At 46.0% G+C, this 16,001-nt stretch overlaps 2 long non-coding RNA genes across 4 annotated transcripts in view; one reads left to right on the top strand and one right to left on the bottom strand.

Moving 5' to 3' along the window:
* LOC133236802 (uncharacterized) overlaps positions 1–12,222 on the bottom strand; it is a 25,546-nt gene extending 13,324 nt beyond the window's left edge. For 2 of the 3 annotated variants that reach the window (XR_009733045.1, XR_009733046.1), the window contains exons 1-2: positions 11,806–12,222; positions 6,141–6,300 (exon numbers count right to left, since the gene is read on the bottom strand). This is a non-coding gene — a long non-coding RNA (uncharacterized LOC133236802). Of the gene's footprint in view, positions 1–3,381; positions 3,545–3,816; positions 3,975–6,140; positions 6,301–11,805 lie in introns of those variants that run through there. The other variant, XR_009733044.1, reaches the window with a different exon arrangement.
* LOC133236803 (uncharacterized) lies at positions 12,220–16,001 on the top strand. The gene is made up of 2 exons (XR_009733047.1): positions 12,220–12,373; positions 15,563–16,001. It is a non-coding gene; the product is annotated as an uncharacterized LOC133236803 (long non-coding RNA).

Below are 16,001 nucleotides of genomic sequence, written 5' to 3'. Positions count from 1 at the left end.
CGGGGACCCCGTGAGCCCCTGATGGCAATTGAGGGATGAAAGGTCTTAATTGACAAAAGAGCCCCTTGGCTAAATGCTTGTCTTTGTAGAACTTGTCAAAAGTGTTCAGTTTCAAGCCAAAAAGCTGCCAGAAGGCAGGCCGATCGCTGATGACAGAAAGATTAGGAGAGCACAGATCTGCCGGGCGCACAATGCACAGAATGAGGCAGAAGGCGGGGTCAGCGGAGGGCAGGTAACCCACAGGGATCCTCGCAGGGAGGACCTGGGACCCGGCGTCCACCTCCCACACGACGAGTGGTGACTTGTCTCTGCCCTAAGAAGCTGAAGTCACGAGCTCCAGGCGTGTTTCTAACCCTGTCTCTTTGTTCATCGTGCGTCTACGCTGTGTCAGACTTTGGAGGCACAAAACAAGCACGCGACTGCCCAGGTCATTTGCTGGAGGAACCCTCTTGGCGGGGGCGGGGGCCTGGTATATTCCAGTGGCAAACACACACACACACACACACACACACACACACAGATTCAGCCCGTTGTGGGTTTTCTGCAGGCTGTGGATTACCTCCAAGAAAAGTCCCGTCTTTTCTGAGTCCTATACAGGGCTATAAATAAGCTGTTTTAGTCCAGCTGAGAAAGTTTAACAAATGGGCAGTTAAGACGTGTGAATGGTCCGGACGACAGCTGTGCCCAGGCCTTGGTGGTGGTGGTTCTAGTTTGTTCCTGGCCATCGAGGGCAGCTGTGCAAAGCTCTGGGTCAGATCTAGAAGGGTGGGGACCTTTCCCCTAAACCTTCCTGCAGACACACCCCCTGTGGTGCTGGATGAAGGAATGGACTTCAGTCCATCCATCCTGGGACTTCTTATAAGTTCTGGTCACCTAGAAAAGAAGTTGGCATTTGGCCAAGGAGGCATTTTGAGCATTTCTATTTTCCCCAAAACTGTGGAATTTCTATCTGCATCAATACCTGCCCCCCACTGCCCTACGCAGTGAGGGAAATGTTGTCTTAACATCCTCCACTTCCAAAGCTCTGCTGGGCAGGTGGCAGCAGTGAATGCATGGCAAAGGCAGAGAACCCAGAGGGGGGCTGACTTCCAGAGTTTCCGGGGGGAATGGGGTGGGTGGGCAGGGGGAAACGCGAGCCTCAAGCTGAGACTGACCGATGCTGACGTGTGATGGAGCCGTGAAAAGACGTGAAAAAGAGCGATTGGAAAGGAGACTTTCTGGAGTCCTTTGTCTGCTTTTATGTCTGTCTGTTTGTTTTTAATTAACAGAGTCCCCTTTTGCATTTTACAGAGACCCCAGGAAAATCTATTTTAATTGCTTTTCTCATGAAAAAACCTGGGATGTCAGACAGTGTTTCTTTGCATTTAGCATCTTGCCAAGAATGGCTGGCAGAACGGCGGGCTTATGCGGGTGATGCAGGACATAACAAAAGCCCTGCCCACATGGTGCTGGGCGTCAGCGCTCAGGGGGACCTGCGTCCGGCTGTGCTGAGCGTCTCCACGTGAGTCTGATGTGTCAGCCGTGGAGACACCCAGGGTCCCGCTGCGACGCCCATCAGGCCAAGAACGTAGGTCAGGGCTCCAGCAACACTGCCTTAAACCAGGGGCTTGGAACCTCGCCACGGTCACTCGTGCCTGACGGGTGCACTGTTGAGGTAGGAAGGCTCGTTTCAAACCTTTCACGTAATCAGGACAGGACAAGGACTTTAACAGTAGAAAATACAATTTCCTTTTTCTTTCTTTCTTTCTTTTTTTAATGCCACTATTTTCAAAAACAAAAGGGAGCAAAGCTGTCAGCTAGAAGTGAAACGGTCAGCGTCTGCCTGGTAATCTTCCAGCTGTGCCACAGCGATTTTCACCAGCAATTTAAAAAATCCTGTCATAAGCAGAAAACAGATCTGGCCACGAAAGTAAACTCCGCTTCCTGCCAGTGACTGAATGTGACTTCCAGGTTTATAAACTCCAAGGCCACTCACATCACGTTAGCTGTTGAGCCGGGGTGAGGTTTGGCTCTCAGAGATGTTGACAATATTTTTCAAGTTTTGTAATAAGCGAGTGTCCTGTGAAACTCACCATGTGGACAGCAGGAAGGGGGCAGCCTGGCAGTCTTACTCTGTGTTCCCGGCGTTGGGGGCTGCCCTGCCAGCCCAAGAGAGAGGTTTAAACAGTGTCAGAGTGACATGGTGGTGCCGAGTTAGAAGCTGTGGACAGCCGTTACCTGCAGGGTCTACATCCCAGTGCTGAGAGAACTCATCCTTTCTCAAACTCTAGCAGATTAAAGGTTTGCATGTGCCGTGGGCAGGAAGCCGCCGTTTCTGGGAATATGAGGAAAAGGTATAGATTTGTGTCTCCCGTCTCTTTTCATGGAGTGTGAATTCACCCTGCTCAAGTTATTCTATCTGAAGCTGGTCTGGGAACCTGGGTTGGCAAGGAGCAGCCACGTCTGTAGAATGACTCAGTCATTCCAGTTTCCTGCAGCCTGGTGACCCCCATCCCCGAAGTGGCTGCCACTCACACCCAACCGCCATCACCAAGACGTCCCGGGCTACCCTTCCTGGAAGCTGCCCCTGGGCCTCTGGCATCTGGAGGCCCCCAGACCTTGGCTGTGAGGAGGAGGCTCTGCTGGGAGTGGAGGGATAGCTGCAGACACGGGATGTGGAAACGCCTGGGGTCCTTAGACATAATCAGACACAATCTGCAGAGCTTCAGGCCTTTCTGTTTGGCAACAGAGTCCCCTGTGCATTCTGTGATGTCTCCAGGGCCATGGCATCAAGCTCTCTGGCAGCCTCTTTTCACTCAAGCTTGCCCTTGTGCTTTTTTACCCAGATTCAGTACAACAGTGTCAAGGAGGTAGAGGAGGAAGAGGGAGATGTGGTGACTGGCCTGTGTGTCCCCCGCCCCCAACCCCCAGCCTTCCTGACCCTCTCAGTCTGTGTTTCTGTGTGTGCTGGTTGGGGGGTGCTTCGCCCTGCCTCCACCCTGCTGCTGCTGCTGCTGCTAAGTCAGTTCAGTCGTGTCCGACTCTGTGCAACCCCATAGACGGCAGCCCACCAGGCTCCCCCGTCCCTGGGATTCTCCAGGCAAGAACACTGGAGTGGGTTGCCATTTCCTTCTCCAATGCATGAAAGTGAAAAATGAAAGTGAAGTTGCTCAGTCGTGTCCAACCCTCAGCAACCCCATGGATTGCAGCCCACCAGGCTCCTCCGTCCATGGGATTTTCCAGGCAGGAATACTGGATTGGGGTGCCATTGCCTTCTCCGCCCTGCCTCCACCCTAGTCATGCTCAACTTGCTGTACCCCTTGCTGAAGTCAGTGAAAGTTAAGATCTAAGATGCCATGAATATTAGGCATGTGTTTGACTGAATGCAATACAAAACCTGAAGATGTTTAAAAACGAAGGACTTTATCTGTGTCAGATAATAAGAAATCTTAGTGTGGTCGAAACCAGGCTGCTCCCCAGGCTCCCCCTATCTTCCTGCTCTGGTATCTTCTGCAGGCTTGTCTTCATCCTCATGGTGGCGAGAGGGCTGCTGCACTTCCAGGCCCTGTATTCCAGGCAGGAAGAAAGGTGAGTGAAGGGGAAAGGGTGAAACCCTGAAACAGGCAGACCTCCCAGATCTTCCCTCTCTAAAAAGCTTTGCGGCACACTCTGTCCTCAGAGGCCCACCGGCGTCTCAGAGCCCAGGACTGGCTCTTTTATCTACCCTCGCTGCATAGATTCTATGGCTTCTGTATTAGAGGAAGGGGACCGTGAGACTTTTGAGTAGCTTTGTGAGGACTTTCACACTGTTCAAGATAATCCATAGGAAACAAATACCTTTGTTCCAACACGTAAGCGGTAAGTTGAGAGTTGGGATCTCGTGTGAGCGCGGTGACCGCCTGTGTGAGCTGCTCTGAGCCGGGACAGCGGCAGCCTAAACTGTGTCCCCGGCCTGATGCTGTGGTGGCTCTTGTCGCCTCTCCCCCAAGTCGTTACTATGAATGAGTCAGAAGGGTTTAACCAGAACGCCTGCCTAGCCAGGACCTTGAGCCTACTATTAACAGTCTCCTGCAGGCGTCTTCTCGTATATCTCTCCACCCGTCAAAACCCCATCAAGACATAAAACAGCAAAGTCCCTGATTTCCCCCTTCACAGTCAGACAGCTTCTCGTCCAGCTTTTGACTTGGCCTGTTCAGGGGCTTCAGATAAATGGAGTCACACAGTAGATCTTCTTTTGGGTAAGTGAAAACTCAGGATGATAGTTTTGAGAATCACCCAGGTGTATCATTGCAAAAGCTAATTTATTCCACTCATTGTATGAGACCAAAAGAAGCCCTGGATCCCAGTTGGGTTCAAATCACCTATCATATTTTTGAGGCTTATTTATTCTTTTTTTTATTTTCTGAGGAACCAGATGAAACTCTGGGCTTTTATCAGAAGCAGAAGCTTATCCCTATCCAAAATGAAATTACACTAATTCATACATACGGTAAAGATCCTAACTGCCTCTTAAATGAGACAAATTTTCAGCAGAAAGGCCAAAAACAAACTGGTTCTAGTCCTCTAAATTAAAAAAAAAATTATTTATGGGGAAAAAAATCATTTTTGTTTTAAAGAATAGTTTAAAAATAGTTCCTCTTCCGGGCCATAGTTCTTCCTTTGTCCAGTCAGGTTGGAGTATGCCAGGGGAGAAGTCAGCTTGCTTAGAAGTCACTATCTGAAGAAGGAGAAACAAGAATCCTTTCTCTGAGATCTCTATAGACAGCACAGAACTTTAAAGCTATCAGAGCAATGCTGCCCTTCTCTGTGGCAAAGAATGCAATCTCCTGGAAATAAAGATATGTATTTCATAAGAAGGAATGTGGGTTTGGGAACTTTGAAATGACTCATTTTAGATTTCTTGTCTCTGAGAGATATAAATTAGCAGCAGCAAAATCGTATGGCCCTTTGAATGCTTCAGCCCTTGAATTGTAAATTGAAGTTTGTTTAGCCATTCGGTGGGGCTTAACTGTACCAGAAAGAGCTGTTAAATATTTTATGGTGTCTGAATGCGTTTGCAACCCTGGGCACCATTCCTGTCCCCTGACACATTTTTGTTCAAGTAAGAAAGGGAACGACAGAATGCACATAAAAATATTCCCGGTTAACAGAAGTTTAAATGAATTAAAGCTAGAAAGGATGCACATGTTTGCATTTAAGCATGGTATAGGGCCAACTTTTTCATGAAGAGTGCCTTATTACTTCTGCTGTAAGCGATGCTCTCAGTGTTCAACGTTTGACAAGGGGAATTTCCCTCCCTGCTCTCCTTCCCCGATAGTATATATTAAACTAATTGCTTTATTTTAACAAGGGGGACCCTGTTTCCCCCAGCCATCCTCCTGACCCCCAGCTTGAACTTCAACTCCGAGGATCTTTGCCGAGAGATAATTGCACCATCGATATGATTTAAGGCACTTTCGCTCTAGTGCGTGAAGTCTTCTCTGTCTCCAGAAACATTTTTAACTCTCAAAGGGTCAGATTCCCATCCTGCATAATTCTTGGAGCGTCATATAAAAAATTTGGCCCAGAGTTTCCTTATCATTTATAATTTTCAAAATGCTCTCAGAGTCACAGACCTATCTAGTGTTCCAGAGATGAACAATTTGCTGTTTTTCAAGAATAAAAATTCTCTGAAGAGTAATGTTAGGAAGCCAATAGGATTCAGACTGTCACAGGGCAACTGTGACTAACGCGCCTGCCGGAGGCTGCAGCCGCCTCTCAGGTCTCCTCGCGTAAACCACTCCTCAGCTTCCCCTTAAAAAGCACTCGAGGTCAACGTGAACACACACGAAGGTCAACGTGAACACACGGAGAACTGGCATGTGGTGAGGGGCTGGCCATCCTGCCGTGGGTGGAGAGATGGAGGGGGCACCCCTCCGAAGGTGCCCACCCTCAAGACGCAAGATTCTCCTTCTCCGGAAAGCTGCCCCGCCCCACCTGCCCTGAAGTCCCGGGGCAGCGGTGCCGAGTCCTGCGGCTGGTGGACCCTGTTCCTTCCCACCTCCTCCTTTTCCTGGCAAGATGCACTTGTGTATCACACACGCACACACACAACACCGAAAGCAAACGTGCAAGCCCCTCACGCACCCAGCTTTCAGAACGCGCAGCTTTAATTGCCTTACATTCTCTCTGGTGCTTTCTCCTGGAGGAGACGCTTGCTCTCTTGGGCTGGGCAAAGCCAAGCACTAAGGCTGGCTCCTCTGGAAGGCGTTGGGTCCGTCAGCAATGCAAATGTCCTGCATCTCCAGGTAACTCTCCGGACCAGGGCTCAGCAGCATTGCTCTGTAAAGGCCAGAGAATGAGTTTTATAACGATAATACTTTAGACCTTGTGGGCTACCCGGTCTTTGCCTCAACTATTCAACTGCAGAGAGGCCACAGCCACAGGCAAACAAGAGGTGTGGCCATGTTCCAATAAAACTTTATTCGAGGACATTAAAATTCGCATTTCATCTAATTTTGACATGAAATATTATTCTTCTCATTCTTCAAAACCATTTACAACTGTAAAAGCAACTCTTAGCTCACAGGCTATAAATAGACAGCCAGCGCGCTAGACTAGACCCACTGCCAACCGCTTACTGAACCCTGTCCTTTCCAGCATAAATTCTAAGGGCTGGGCTTTTCAGGTTTGTAATTCTGGAGCCTTAAGTACCATGACAGGTACTTAATAAGTACTTGTTTAATAAAAAAAGTAAACTAAGTAATTTCTTGTGAATCTGTAATATAAATTTAATGCATGCTTACTAATATGTATTATAACAATAATAATAGATTGCTTTGTTTGAATATAATACTATAAACTTATATTTGCCTGGTTCTTTACAGCTGTACAAATACTTTCACAAACCCCGTTTGTTAAGCTTGTGTGCCTGTGATGTCTTCAGGGAACACAAGTCTGTGTGGCAGATGATGGAGTTTATCACCGAGTACATTTTTGCTCTTGTGAGCACGTCATGCTGTCTGTGGGGTCACCCAGAGTCAGACACGACTGAAGCGACTTAGCAGCAACAGCATGAAACCACTGATTTTTAATTTTTTTCTCCAAATAATTGCCCTATAGAAAATGCCTTCCTGCTTTTGTTTTTTAACTTTCATTACTGTCTGAGAAGTTTTAGGTGACTTTTTGACACATTATCACATTTCAGCTTCTCGGGGACTTTGGTTCACATGTGGGAAGAGAGCAAACTCCATCAGTGTTCACAAAAAGAGGTCGCTGTGGACTCTGGACGAGCTTCCCGCAGGGGATCCTCTCTGAAGGAAGAGGAGGCTGTCCACGGTGACAGGTGAGCCTGAGGGGCAGATGGCGGCTGAGCCGGCTGTGCAGTATTGGCCGCCGAGCCCAGATCTGTTCTCCATCCTGCTCAGCCCACGCTGTGCCCAGGCGGGTTGGCATCCAGTGGATATGATCACTGGACAACACCTGTGGGACCAGAGGGTGGGGCAGAGAGAGGGCAGAAGCTTATGCACCTGCTCTGGGTCTGCAGGCCTGGGCCCACAGGAGCACTGCCGTCTTTCCCTTCGGGTGAGAGTGGTGATGGTTTTCCGTGTTGCCGCTGGGCCACCTGACCACCCCTAGCCTGGACTTCCCTGGTGGCTCAGTGGTAAAGAATCCGCCTGCAGTGCAGGAGACCCACGTTCGATCCCTGGGTCAGGAAGATCCCTGGAGAAGGAAACGGCAACCCCTCCAGAGGAGCCTGGCGGGCTATAGTCCGTGTGTTCGCAGAGTCGGACACAACTGGGTGACTAACACTAATGCCAACTTGCCCGAACTTCTGTAAATAACCTCGTTAAAAGCTTTCCAGGAGAGCCATCTGCTTCCTGTGTGGAGCCTGGCTGACCGAGGTATCTAGGGGTCTGCCTGGGGGATACGGGAAACTCGGTAGTTGGGGGCCCCAACTCAGAGCCATCACTTCAGAAATGTCTCCTGCTAACCCTCCCCTTGGGGTCACAACTCTGGGTATTTTCTTTGACTCCAAGAACACCCTCGCCCACGTCACACATGAACGACCAGATCCCGCTTTCTGTAGGGTGGGCATGAGGGGCAGGCCTGCTGCATCCTCTTTCCTGACTCGATTGCCTTCGGCACTGAGGTCGCCCCCGGAGAGAGGGGAGCAGCAGGGGCGGGGGTGGAGAGCCGGGACCTACTTCCTGGACGGGGCTTCCTGGCGGGTCAGTGGTAAAGAACCTGCCTGCAGTGCAGGAGACCTGGGGTCGATTCCTGGGTCGGGAAGATCCCCTGGAGAAAGGAATGGCCACCCACTCCAGTCGTCTTGCCTGGAGCATCCCATGGACAGAGGAGCCTGGTGGGCTACAGTCCATGGGGTCGCAGAGTCGGACACGACTTAGTGACTAAACCAACCTCCGCTTCCTGGACGGAGCCTGTAAGGACCAGGGTGAGGCAGGGGGCAGTCAGTGAAGGGAGGGGCTACAGCCTCCAGGAGCTCAGAGCCGGAATCACTGATCACAGCCTGTGTCTCTTTGCTCGTGTTTTCAGCGCCGCGTATGAGTCCATTGCTGTTTTTCGTATTTGCATTTCTCCCCTCATCGTTTCAATTTCTTTTTTAAAACTGAAGTAGAGTTGATTTACGATGTTGTGTTGATTTCTGCTGTATATCAAAGTGACTCCGTTATACACACACATACATTCCTTTTATATTCTTTTCCATTTTGATTTATTACTGGACTCTGAATATAGTTCCCTGGGCTATACAGAGGGACATTCCAATGGATTTTGATGTGAGTTTTACTAAAACCAACGCTTTTATTTCCTTATTGTTATTACTGTTTTCCTATTGAAAAAATTGTTTTCATTTGTTTTTAACGGATATTCTGCTATCTTGATTTTGATTTTTCAGTAACAGAAGAATTTAAAGGTTTAAAAATATTTCTAGATGGTAGGTTTGTTTCCTAGTTTCTACTTTTATTATTACTTTTTCATGTTATTTCTTTATGATCAGAAAAGGTTATTTTTGCTTTTTAAAAGATATGAATGGAGGTCTTCTTTCTGGCTGACTAGAGTCCATTTTTGTGACTGTTAATAAATCATTTTTAAAAACAGTTGTTCTCTGATTTCAGGATACAGAGTGTGACACTCAGTGTTTACCTCACTGTGTGATTGTGTGTCATTCAGGGTTTTCCTTCTGGTGTGTGTGCCCACGTGCCCCACTTCTCACCCCTCAGCCTTTCCCTGTAGTGTGTGTGTCTACCCAGCGCGTGTGCCTGCACATGTGTGTGCACGCATGTGTGTGTGTCTGCACATGTGTGTGTCTGCAATGCTCCACTTCTCACCCCTCAGCCTTTCCCTTTAGTGTGCATGTCTACACAGTGTGTATGCCTGCACATGTGTGTGCACATGTGTGCACATGTGCGTGTTTCTGCACGTGTGTGCACATGTGTGTGTGCACGTGCACATGTGTGTGTCTGCACATGTGTGTGTCTGCAATGCTCCACTTCTCACCCTTCAGCTTTTCCCCTTAGTGTGTGTGTGCACATGTGTGTGTCTGCACATGTGTGTGTGTGTGTGTGTGTCTGCACATGCTCCACTTCTCACCCTTCAGAGTTTTCTGCTCATTTACTGTTTCCTTTTCCTTCACTCTGTGCCACTCTTTCCCGTCTCGTATTTTGCAAAGGCAACAAAATCCACCTCTGACAGGTCTCCTATCTGCAGATCAGATGAGCTCAGAGCAGCGTCTTGGCCCTGACATGTTCTGCAGAGGCGCAGGCCAGGCTTGGAAAGCCCAGCGGGGGAATCTGGAAGGAGAGAGGGACGTGTCCTAACAGTCGGCACGACTGAGACTAGCACGTCTTTGGCCTGGGACCCATCGGCTGAACTTTCCTACATGGTGGGTGTGTATCAACACGAGACCTCGGAACTCGTACCTGCACAGCGGCCAGGGAGGGCCAGGTGGTTCTATGAATGCGTGAATGAATGTCCTCTTGAAGCTTATATCATGAAGCTTATATCCCAGGCAATTAAAAATACCTGAAATTTATGACTGTCAGACAGTAAGTGGCACTAGACCAAAAATTAAGCTGGGAAAGAGGACAGTTATGAGGAACAAGGTCTTTATAGCATCAGAAAATGGGAGAAAACATTTGCAAACCACACATTTGATAAGGAGATAATATCCAACATATATAAGGAACTCACACAACTCAATAGTGAAAAACCAAGTAACTCAATTTAAAAATGGACAAAGGACTTGAATAGGCATTTTTTTCAAAGAAGACATACAAATGGTCAAAAGATACATGAAAAGATGCCCAACATCACTCATTGTCAGGGAGAAGCAAATCAAAACCATGAAGAGGTGTCACCTCACACCCGTTACAGTGACTGCTGAAAAAAGACAAAAGACAAGAAGTGTCGGTGAGGCTGTGGGACAGAGGGAGTCCCACGCATGGGTCCTGGGCACAGCTCGGTGCAGCCAACCACCTCACTCCCATTAAACTTCTGCTTGTTTCTTTGCATTTTCCCAGACTTTTAAAGTACAAATACTAACAAACGCAACTATATACGTTTAATCTCTCCTTTCATTGTTACACAAAATGATTGCACAATACCCTCAGCTTTTTCACCTTGCCTTTTACACAGAACTATAGACCTGGAGATTTTTGCATTCCAATATATAGAAAGACTCCTCATTGTTCTCTAATGACTGCATGTTCCATACTGTAAATCGCTTCTGCTAAAGGAAATCCCGAGTGTGTCTGGGTTTTGCTGTTGTAAACAATGCTGCAACGGAAAGCCTTGTTTACGGGTCATTTTGCAGGTGTGCAAGTCTGTACGATAAAGTTAGAGAAGGGGAGCAACGGGTTAAGGGGTAATAGGCGTGATAGGTCTGACGGTCATTGACAGACAGACCACAGCAGGGCCCGCAGGAGCACTCACTCCCACGCGCAAGGCATGAGGGTCTTCTTTCCCTGCAGCCTCCCAACGGAAGGCGCTAACAACTGTCGGAGCTTTGCCAACGTGATGGATGAAAAACGACATCTCAGCATAGCTTTAATTTGCATTTTTCTTACTCTAAATACAGTGAGCATCTCTTTTTGTCTTTCGTATTTCGTAACTTTAAGACGTAATTATCGTCTTTTCCTTTGCCCCTTTTTCTCTTGGATTGTTGGTCTGCACTCTGTGTTTTTAAGCCAACTGAAAAATGTTAAATGCTGTGCATTATTTTGGATCTAAAAATCCCATTGCATTTTTAATGTTGTAAAACTTATAATAACCCTTCCATTTTAATAAGAGTAAATATGTGTTATTATACTACAAAATAGTTTCTTTGTTCAGAGTCTGAAATTAGAAATTTCAAACATGGCTCATATGTATGTGTGTGTGCATATAATGATGGCCTTCTTATAAAGTCATGTGAGGCCATAAAACTTTACTCCAAAAAGGGAACCAACCTCAAATGAGGTCTCTGGAATAGAGCTATGCTGAAGCTTAGAAATAAGGTCTCAGATTAGTCCAAGCATTTCTCCCACTAAGGGGATAACATTTCTAATTACATTTCTAATTATTTTAAGCCCATTTGTTGAACAGATTCCAGTCTAAATCATTAATATCAAACCAGATTCCTGCAGTGGCTGCTTGAATGTGTATTGCATTTATATTGAACTCCATTTTATTAATAATTTTTAAAAGAATAATAGACATCATGAAGTAAAGTGTCAGAGCTTTCATCTTGTCTAATCCCCTCATTTTATGTAGGCCTTTAATAGGGACTTTGATTTTCACCCTCCCTCTTACTTTTTCTTTGCCGTTTAAAATGCATTCAGTACTGACCTTCACACCTGGTTACAGGTAACTTCACACAACGTCCATGCTGCCTGATGCCCCTCACGCCTCGGTGCACATGAGGTCTTTCTTGCTTAGTTCTTGGCTATTCCAAACCTTAGGGGTCACTAGAGAAAATCCTCTGGGACAGTAAAAGTTCTATTTTTTTCAGTTAGTAGGCTTCAGTTTCTCCATGGGTCCCTTAAGGATTTTTGACTAGAAGCCTTCTAAGTTCCCCAAAGAGCCAACCATCGCTGAGTTTGGGAGGGGAGAAGAGGGTGGGTGGTGGATTCTCCACTTTCTCCAGGGAAAGCCCTGCCCTGTTTGGGGGCAAAGTTAATATTTCTGCATAGCTTTGTTACATTCTATTTCCTGAGGTCATAACAGTCTGGGTTCCAATTACATTCCTAGAATAATGAGCCTATTACAGTAAATGAACATTTTCAAGGGCGACCGAACAACCGTCTATTGAGTATGCCCGCACCTAATAATTCTCCACTTGGCAGAAGGAGAGAAGGAGGCGTTTGGGTGACAGGAAGTCGTCTGTGAAACGTGATCGAAGAAGGAGGATGAGAAGGTAAGGTAGGGTGAGCATCTCTTCTCTCGTGGCGTCGGCTTAGTCAAGGCCACGGGGAGATGGAGGCTGCAGGCCTTTTCCGTGAACGCCGAGGCCCCTGACTCCAAACCGCTTCAGGGTCCCCACGAGTCACCTGCTCTAAGCGTCCCCTTTCTCCTTTGAAAGCTGTGGTGGATATCAGATGACAGCCCAGCACCCTGACTTTGTTGGCTTAGCGCTATCACAGAGAATGGAGGTGGATCAAGTAACCCATGTGGACAGTGAGCTTTAGGAATAGATGCTGTCTTAAGTGTTAAAAACATAGTTTTAAACAAAGCACGTTTTATGCAACTACATTGCAAGAAGAAGAAAAAGTTACATATAATTTATACATACAAATTAATTTAGAAATATGTAACTTTATATAATATGTAGAACACACATATATAAAGCGTATACATATATAACATATAGAACAGATGCACATATCAAATCATGTGTGAGAAATATGTGTAACTGCTACCGGTTCTGTCTGTGTAACTGATCATGAGACCATAGTTGATATATTTTTAAGTGTATTTGTTGACATATAATTTACATGTCATAAAATCCGTCTATTTAAAGTGCCCAGTTCAATGGTTTTGGGTATGTTTGCAGAGTTGTGCAACTCTCACCACAAACATTTTAATCAGCCTCCAAAGCAAACCCTGTTCCATCACTCCCCTTTCCACTTGCCCACCCCCTAGTCCCTGGAAACCACTAATCTACTTCCTGTCTTTAAAGATTTGCCTATTCTAAAATTTTGTATTTCATATAAGTGAAATCATACAATACATGGTCTTTTGTAATGAGCTTCTTTCATTTATAATGTTTTCAAGACTCCTGATATATTCATGTGTGTGTGTGTTCAGTTGAGTCCGACTCTCTGCAACCCCATGGACTGTAGCCCACCAGGCTCCTCTGCTCACGGAATTTTCCAGGCAGGGATGCTGAAGTGGGTTGCCATTTTCTGCTCCAGACAACCTTCCCAACCCAGGGGTTGAACCCGGGTCTCCTACGTCTCCTGCGTTGGCAGACAGGTTCTTCCCCACTGCACCACCTGGGGAGCCCAGTTTTTCATAGCTGATGTTTATAGCAGCTTAATAACCAACACAGTGTACAGCAGCAATATTGATACAGTGATTATGGGAAGTAAATGAGTTAGTACGTACAAAATCCTTAGGATAATGTCTGACAGAGTTAGTGCTTAATAAATTATTTTTTGTCTTTATAAAAAGAACTCACTTTAAAATTGTGTTTTTTCTAACTATAACAATAATAGCACATAGATGACATCCAAGGTCATTCACAAAAACCAACATCAACACCATAATTTGCATCTCTGCTAATATTTTGGAATATATGTAAGGTATACATACACACACACACACATATATACAACTTACTATAAATACATATGCATATATGTAATATGCCACTATCTCATTGAAGTATAGTTGATTTACAATATTCTGTTAGTTTAAGGTTTACAACAAACTAATTCAGTCATACATTACATATATGTCTATTATTTTTCAGATTTTTTTTCCCTAATAGGTTATTACAGAACGTGGGGTAGAGTCCCTGTGCCGTGCCTCAGGTCCTTATTATGTGTCTATTCCATACATAATAGTGTGTATCTGCTCATCCCAATCTCCTAATTTATCCCTCCCCACCCAACTTTCCTCTTTGGTAACTGTAAGTTTTTTCTATGCCTGTGGGTCTACTTCTTTATTTACTTTGTAAATAAGTTCATTTGTATCACTTTTTTAGATTCCACATAGAAGCGATACCACGTGATACTTGTCTTCTTTCTGTTGCGTGACTTGGTTCACTGAGTGTGTTTATCTCCAGGTCCGTCCCTGTTGTTACAAATGGCAGTATTTCATTTTTTACGGCCAAGGCGTATTCCACTGCATGTCTACCATGCCTCTTCTACCCATTCATCTGTCGATGGACATCTAGACTGCTCTCATGTCTTGGCTATTGTGAATACTGGTGCAGTGAACATCAGGATACATGCATGTTTTTGAATTATGGTTTCCTCTGGATATATGTCAAGGAGTGGGGTTGCAAGATCATTAATTTAAACTATTACTGATTACTTGATTTGGTACAGAAGTACTCATGGAGATAAACAACAGTTCAGTTCAGTTCAGTTCAGTTGCTCAGTCGTGTCCGACTCCTTGCGACCCCATGAATCATAGCACACCAGGCCTCCCTGTCCATCACCAACTCCCAGAGTTTACCCAGACTCACGTCCATCGAGTCAGTGATGCCATCCAGCCATCTCATCCTCTGTCGTCCCCTTCTCCTCCTGCCCCCAATCCCTCCCAGCATCAGAGTCTTTTCTAGTGAGTCAACTCTTCGCATGAGGTGGCCAAAGTACTGGAGTTTCAGCTTTAGATGTCTTATATTCTGGCCTTACTGAAAAATTATCAATTTTTTTTTCCAATACAGGGTTTTCAATAGCAAAAGTAGTGATGACCATGATACTTGGCATGAGTTGAGTTTTTCCTGTCTCTCCCTCAGGTTCAGCAACAGCACAAGATCTGTGGGCAGATGTCAGACTTGCCAGGCTCTTCTGAAATGTAGGAAAACACTTCGAGTCAGTGTATTCTTATTTGTTGTGTTGTTTAGTTGCTTAGTTATGTCTGACTCTTTGAGACCTCAGTAGAGGAACCAAGACATCGGGCTCAAGTTTAAGCATCTTTCAGTTTTATTCCTCTACTGAATGAAGACTTTGGACTATAAGAATTTGGTTTTTTATAAAATCAGCAAATAAAAATAGACCAAACAGCCTATGAGTTACTAAGGATAAGAATTTTGTGTTTAACCAACTTAATAGCCTCAGAGTCTAGTACAGCGCCTGGCTCACAGTGGGTAATCAATTGATGTTTGCTGTCTTCTTAGATTTATTGAAGATGTAATTGTCACCAGTGTGACCGTACGTGGCTCACTCTTCACTCTCATCCGTTTTCACAGTACCTCAAGTATAAGTGGATCTCAGTAAATGCTCAAGAATTGAGCTCAGCTGATTGATTCCTTTCTGTTAGGGTAGATGTTTCTTGAGAAACATTTTTATTATTTAGCATATCATGGAAATTTGGATGTGCTACGCACCTCATAACTGTGTCTATTTTTTTATTCCTCTGGGTTTCTTGTTCGCAGTACACAATGCTCTCTGGTGTGACAGATCTTGGCACAAGTAATTCCAAACCTCAGAGGTCTCTCATCATCCAGCCCCAAGCAATTACACGAGCACTTGCGATCCTGGCGGAGTTAGGAGTGTGGATGTGAGTGAAGCAGACAAGGTGGAAACACACGGGAACATCTGGAGAGGAGCTCAGCCAGGCCTCGAGTCGCCTGCCTCCAGCGCCTACCCCTTCCTCTGTCCCCACGCTCCTCCCGTCAGCTCACGATGTCACAGGACTGTCTCCCTGGACTGTGCAAGGCTTGTCCTCAGTCAGCCTCCAGCCCCTCCAGGCAGGCGACACCCAGGATGGCGCATGGGTCATTTTCCCGAGCTCCGTGCCTAAGCGTGGATCTGACCTTGTATCCTTGGAAAATGATCCTATGTGTAAATTCTTAAATAGTCTTTTAAAATCTC

The sequence above is a fragment of the Bos javanicus genome, chromosome 23 (assembly GCF_032452875.1).
Source record: "Bos javanicus breed banteng chromosome 23, ARS-OSU_banteng_1.0, whole genome shotgun sequence".
In the NCBI taxonomy this organism is placed as follows: Eukaryota; Metazoa; Chordata; class Mammalia; order Artiodactyla; family Bovidae; genus Bos; species Bos javanicus.
Note: the sequence above shows the minus strand (reverse complement) of the source record. Positions and strands in the feature narration are given on the sequence as shown.